Below are 6,549 nucleotides of genomic sequence, written 5' to 3' on the forward strand. Positions count from 1 at the left end.
CTTAAAAAGATTTCAAGTTAACTCACTCCAAACAACCTTCCCATGCACGTGGCAGTGATGCTCCTGCCCAGCCATCTGAAAACAAAGATTTCTTGTGTAGGAAAAAAGTAATTGTCTGTCTTTTAAGAGTTCAGAGTGCAGAAGGTTTGCACAATTAAAACATTTTGTGAATCTTGCTAGTGGCCCAAAGGTTAAACACTTTTCTTTGCTAGTACAGACCACATAACTGAGAGGAAGCAAACGAGTTTATTCTTTGAAAGCCCATGAAAAAAACAAACAGCCCAGAAGTTTATTTGTGCTCGCAAATCCTTTCAGGTCTAAAGGACCAGCAAGATAATAAATTGTTTTTGCTGAAAACAGGAAGTTTGGCAGAGATGCAAAAGGACGGCTAAACTTTGGCTAGACAGCCCAAAGCACTGCTTTTGACTTTGAAAATATTTCCAACAAAAAAAGCCCAAAGAACAAAACGAGAAGAGTGAAGTGCCTCGAATCCATAGAAAGCTAAAGGAACAGCAAAGGCATCTGGCAGTGGTTAACTGTTGCCAAACTTGTGGTTGCATTTTGCTGTCTTACAGGCTGGTTTGCCAGTTTGCAGTAACTGGCACCAAGTGCAGCTGAAACCCACATTTATAAAGCCTCAAATGCTGTCAAAGCTAGAAAAGTTTTGAGTCTTTTCTTTCTTCTTTTCATCTGACCAAGACTAAAAGAATAAATAAATAAGCATCACTCATAACGGTCTGCTGTATTAAAGGGAGACAATAAAATTTTGAGTGTCAAAACTAAATCCCTACCAGGTTTGACAGAGCCAAGGCCAAACTATGCCCACCCAATGGGCTAACGCAACAACTCTGGCCCATGACATGTCTTTCCCACTCCTACCTCAGCATCAGGCTGCTATTGGGACTCTGGTAGGAGAAGACATCATTCAGCCAGCAATGCAACTTGAATGCAATAGCTCATAGGACACCTGAGTGATAGCATGTTTCTTTAAAAAGAACATATGTGCACAATACATCCGTCCCAGACACCTCTGGAAACCAAGACACGCTCCAGCCTTTTAGAGGGATTTCAAATGGGTTATAGAACATGACCACCTGCTATGGCACTGGAGCTAAGCCAGTGATGAGGCTTACAGTAGGCTCCAGCACTGTCCTCTTCTTGTTGATGTAGTGGCACAGTTCTGGCCTGTGTGGATTGGTTCCCTCCTTACCAACAAGCAAGCAGGGTTCAAGGGTTGCCACAGGCCAGGGACTGCTCCTAGGAAGCTGTTCAAACATTGCTGACTTCTTTTAGGTATGAAAGGGTTTAGACCACATGGATACAAGCTGTACCATGACATTTGCCCAAAGGAATGGAGAGGAAATCCCTAACCACTTCAGTAACCCAAATCTAGCAGATGATGCAAAGGTCCTTTCCAGTACTATACTCATATGAACACAGCTTTTAAGTAAGGAAATATTAAATACATGTACGTAGGTATTTGGGAGCTTTATCCCAAAACATGCATTTCGGGATAAAAGTGGACATGATTAACCTGCAAACTCACCCCTCCTCATGTTGTTTGGAGTTCCTCCCCCCTTCCTTTTTTTCTTTCCTCCCTCTACACTCATATATATTATGAAAATGTGGATCTTCAAAACATTTATCACAAAGGACTACTGGATCTTTCGGGCCAACCAACACATAAATATTATCAACACCATATATATTATCTTCTGAAACATGCAATGACCACAGGCTGATCTTTTTTATAAGATCCATTACTACTGTTACACAGTCTTAAAACCCAATTTTACCAGCAGAGGTGATTTTGACTATATCTACTTCTTTTCATCCCAAAACAAGGCCTCATCACAAAGTCATGAAACAGTATAAGAAGGTGAGCTCAAATCTGTTCTTCATTTTATTTCCTTACTACATTTACTTGCCAAATTTAACTGTAGGACCACTCATTTACACCTGCAGGAGCAGAGGCAAGACAAACGCAATGGTATACAATGAAGATACAATAGGCAAGAAGCTGAGAGGTTTTAATGATCAGCAAGGATACCAATAAGGAGAGGAAACCCCTACCTTTGTAGACACTTAAATGTCAAGCTTTTAGAGGGACTTGAGCCAGAACACTGATATTCCCCTGTGCTCCTTAAGAATAACAACGATAACAACACCTGCACCTTATGACACAGCATTTTTCATCTGTCAAAACAAAACACTTCACAAAGGAGACAAAACATTATCCTGCCTTGTTTAGAAAATGAGACAATCAAGTCTGGAGAAATGAAATCACTTACCCAAGACCATTCAGCTGAAGTAGTAACGGAGTCTGGAGAAGCCAGAGTCCCTGTGCAGATCTTCAATGTAAGCCTTTAATACTCAGCGCTGCACTTTGAACTTCAGTAGAGCATGTAATACTATGTTTGCATCTCTCACAGATCTGGGCTGAGCTTTAGCTATAACCTGGAAGCTCTTCAAAAGCTGTGGATTAAAAAGCACTATATAAATGCAAAGTGTGATTATTATTCAACAGATATTGGAAAAAATTACTGCAGTTTGTATTTGTTTTTCTGTATTTGTGGGATTTATGTTGTTTCAACACTTGAACAGCTTTTGATAATGACACCATCTGTTAATTCTCACCCCTCACTAAATTAGAACAAGTGGTGGAATTGTTAGACCGCAGTTTTACAGATCCCAGCTTAGCAAACAAATCTGAACTCAGGGTCAGCAAGAGACATTACCAGCAGTGGGAGGCAGCAACTGGTCAGGCACAACTTCAAGCCCAAGCAGAAGAGAAAGGATAGGAACAACACAACTCTCGGCAAGTCCTCTGGAATAGTTCTTTGTTAGGTTGTGCTCCGTTTCCTGACCCTACCAGGTGAACATCATTCACTCAGAGGCTACTCAGAGTAGTGGAGTAGCAGTGGGTGGGGTATTTCAGTTCTGATTTAAGATCATATAGACACCTGTGTACAAGTCCAAGGCTCTTGAACTGCAACAAGCTTCAGGTGGGCAGAGCTCTGAGCTGCTGTCCTCCAAGCCAGAGCCTTGTTAAATTAACTTTGCTAGATCAGGGTTCAAAGATGATACAAATCACTATAATTTCATTTACAGAACACGTGAACATGTGCATTATGTGCAAAAAACAGCAAATATGGGGCAGGAGGTGTGCCATAGGCAGGTACTGGTAATAGGTTTTCAAAGTGAAATAAAAATTCATAATCAGCCTGTTGGTTATCCTCCCCTCACCCCCTTTTCCTTAAATATTGGTATTCTTCTCTCTCTGCTCTAAGAGGTGCTCTTTCTCTGTCTTTGAGGAACTGATATAATATATTTGTACCTGCAAAAACGTAAGACCATGTTACGTGTATAATACGCAGTGAAAACGTGAGCTCCTGGTCTCTAAACTACTCTCTGTATATGCCTTTAAACATGCCTTAGTTTTCCTACGTACCTTTCTCAATTTATCTTGATAATTTCAATCTTTCCTCGGCTAGTGAACCAAATCCCAAACAGTGGAAATCTCTTTCATGGATTCTTTTTATCTAAAGGACAGACTTCTACTACAAACGCAAGCTGTGATACATACATCACAAGGCAACAGGGAGTTTGTTCATGTTATTTATGAGTGTTTATGATGCATCTATGAAAACCTCAGCACTCCATATTCTTGATTATGCAGGAGTCAGACAATACTGCAGTTATACTTATTAAGCAATACCCATGGTGCAGCTTCTTGTATTAAGCTGCTTGGTATTCATCATCGCTGTAACACTGAATTACCTCATGTTTCCCACCTGACATTAGCACAATTTCCCATAGCCTTTAGTGGGCTTCTAAGAAAGTTTGCTTAAAGCAGGGAATTAGCTTCCTCTTCCCTTTACAAACAGGGACCTGAAGATGTGTTCCTGGCACAGTAGCATGATATAATGCTCTGAAAACACTACAATGGGTAATGGAAAAAGCACAGACATCTCAGCATGATGCTTTGTCTGATCTAACAAATCAAGCATTTCAAGTTATATTTACATCAAGGATATCAGATAGTGAGGTACAGAGAGAAGGTACCTGTCCTAAAGCTGCACAAAACATCAGTGACAAGCTTAGGCGGAAGTCAAGATTCTCCAAACTCTACTTCTATGTCTCAGCTGGAAGGAAACCTAGCATGAGCTCTCCTCTCCATCCTTCAGACTGGCCTATGGTAGTGAGAGTGAGCTTTACAAACAGAATCTAGTCTCTCAGCTAGTTGTACTGGGTGTCATCATGGTGGACCACAGCCATTTCTCATGGACTCATGTTTAAGAGGAGATACAGAACTGGCAGAGACATCAGGCTGTTGTATGTGGTGCCTGGAGCTAACCAGAAGGAATTCAGTTGTGATCTAAGAACAACGGAGTGACTATTTTTTTTTGCTGCCAAAAAGCTATTTCCTCATTAGTCAGCAATACATGAGACTGCACTGGGAAATGAACCTTCTGGTAGCCCCAAGAAAGGCGGGTAAAGAACTTCAACGCAAAAGGCGCGTGTGTGCTGCTGTGATGGGGTGAAAAAGGTGGGCAACATCCTAAAGCTGCCTGACTAAACCTCCCAGTCCTTGCTCCTCAGTCCCATTGTGACTGTTTGAGGCACATGAAAGTCAGCTCACAGTGCACCCCAAGTGACCCAAATTCACTTGTTGCTGTTATTGAAGGGCAATTATTCCTAAAAAAAGGAAAAGAATGAGAGATTTACTGAGCATTATAGGCACATGGTTGACATCACTGTGAGCCAATCAGGACCCCTGAATTCTGACCAGCTTTCTAAAGCCCTTTATGTCACTGTTTCACAAAAGGTATTTGATACCATTGCTCCCTTCTCAGATGTGATCTCATCCTTGACTCCAAGTGGCACTGTTAGGAATAGCTCCCTCAGGCTTACTTTTATCAGCTCATAAAGCACATCATATTCCCTTGCCTATGAGATGTGCTAAAACTCGTATCATTTGTAACTGGAAATCCTATAAAGCTGCCTGACAGTTTTTGACCACAAAAATTGAAGTCAAAGTTGGAATGGAGGAGAAAGAAGCTTCCAAAATTAAACAAGTGTGAGTTTGGTGGAGGAAACTATAATCTGGAGCACCTTTCCCTAAATACAGTAAGGGCTAAGGTGTTTTTGGCAATAACAGCAGGGCTGTATTTCCTCTTGGAGTAATAAACACATGGTCCCTGACTGACTTGTCTCACAATGTTACAAATACATGTTATGTCCTCTATTAAATATGGCCAGTTTTTCCCAGCTCTGCCTTAGGTGAACTCACTTTAAAACTTGCTGTTAAACTGTTGAAAAGAAGCATTTTAAAATGCAGGTAACGTGAGATTACGATACAAGTGCATGGAACATATCCCTCACCACCCTTCAAAACAAGTAAAACTTTGAAATACAAGCACTTTAACACCCAGGGTAAAGACTTAAATGACTTGCCCAAGGTCTCCAAGCAAGCAACAGTCAGATTTTCACAGTCGAAGATCAGTACGACGCTAGCAAGCAGTGTGAATCCAAACAAGCAGACAGGTTGGAGGATGTCAAAAAAGGGGGCCAGGAAGACTTGAGTCACAGCTGGCATGGGTCAGCATGTAAGTTGAAGGGGCAGAGAATAAGCTGAAGCTAAATATACTCCAACTCCTTGTAGACTCCGCACTGGCAGTAGGCCAGACTGCAGCAGTAATGGGTAGGGTAAGTCTTAAAGTGCTCTCCACTGCCAGCTAGTCAGCCCTACCTTAAATTAACCCAGCTGACTTTAGACTGAAACAGATGATGGGTCCTCATAAACTCGATTACACCAGTTCAGCCATGAGCAGAGAAGGCTCTAGATGAAGCATGGTGCTTTACAAATATCTTGAATCTCCACCATCTTCCCTGCAGTGACTGTTGACAGTGACCTAAATTCTTGAATCCATCTGAAAGACAAAGCTTCTGGTTAACCTAAGCAACATCACTTTCGGGGCCTTTGCCTAAGATTGCTGGATAGACGATGAAAGGAGGCTTTCTGAGACCATTTCTCCACTGCATGTCAACATGCGGCAATGAATTCGCACAAGATGTTCCTGTGGATCTCGTTCCTGTTAGGGTCATCCATTTCTCTGGGCTCCTTTTATTACACTCTCTGATCTTTCCAACTGCAAGAAACCACAGTTCCGCTTTACTGGAGACTTGTGTAAGTCCTCAGATACACTGTTAACAATTCCACTACAATCCAACCATTTATTATTAGATTAGTTTAGATAAAATAAAAGCCCTGGGTCTGTTAAAGTATGTGCATGTGCATGGATATAAATATAATTCAACTGCTAAATTTACATGCTGAGCCTACATTTTCTGTAATAAAATATTTAAGTGGTTTCAACTCCACAGTGAGATTTAAAAGAAAAAAAATCTAAGATAAAAAAAGACATCATCACAGGACACTATTGACTGGACACAATCAATCACCTGGATGGGTACTAAGATAAGTATCTTCATTGTGGGCTGACAATGGCTAATACAGATTTTCCCAAAGAGAAATAACCTCAATAA

General features: G+C 41.2%; 1 long non-coding RNA gene across 1 annotated transcript; it reads right to left on the reverse strand.

The window, feature by feature from the left end:
* Positions 1-1,602: 1,602 nt before the first annotated feature.
* Positions 1,603-2,937, reverse strand: LOC134158266 (uncharacterized). Its single transcript, XR_009962688.1, has 3 exons — positions 2,739-2,937; positions 2,292-2,475; positions 1,603-1,959 (listed from the first exon to the last, which is right to left on the reverse strand). It is a non-coding gene; the product is annotated as an uncharacterized LOC134158266 (long non-coding RNA).
* Between the last annotated feature and the right edge of the window lie 3,612 nt (positions 2,938-6,549).

Source organism: Pezoporus occidentalis, unplaced genomic scaffold (genome assembly GCF_034315485.1).
Source record: "Pezoporus occidentalis ecotype Australia unplaced genomic scaffold, CSIRO_AGI_Poc_V1 ctg10, whole genome shotgun sequence".
In the NCBI taxonomy this organism is placed as follows: domain Eukaryota; kingdom Metazoa; phylum Chordata; class Aves; order Psittaciformes; family Psittacidae; genus Pezoporus; species Pezoporus occidentalis.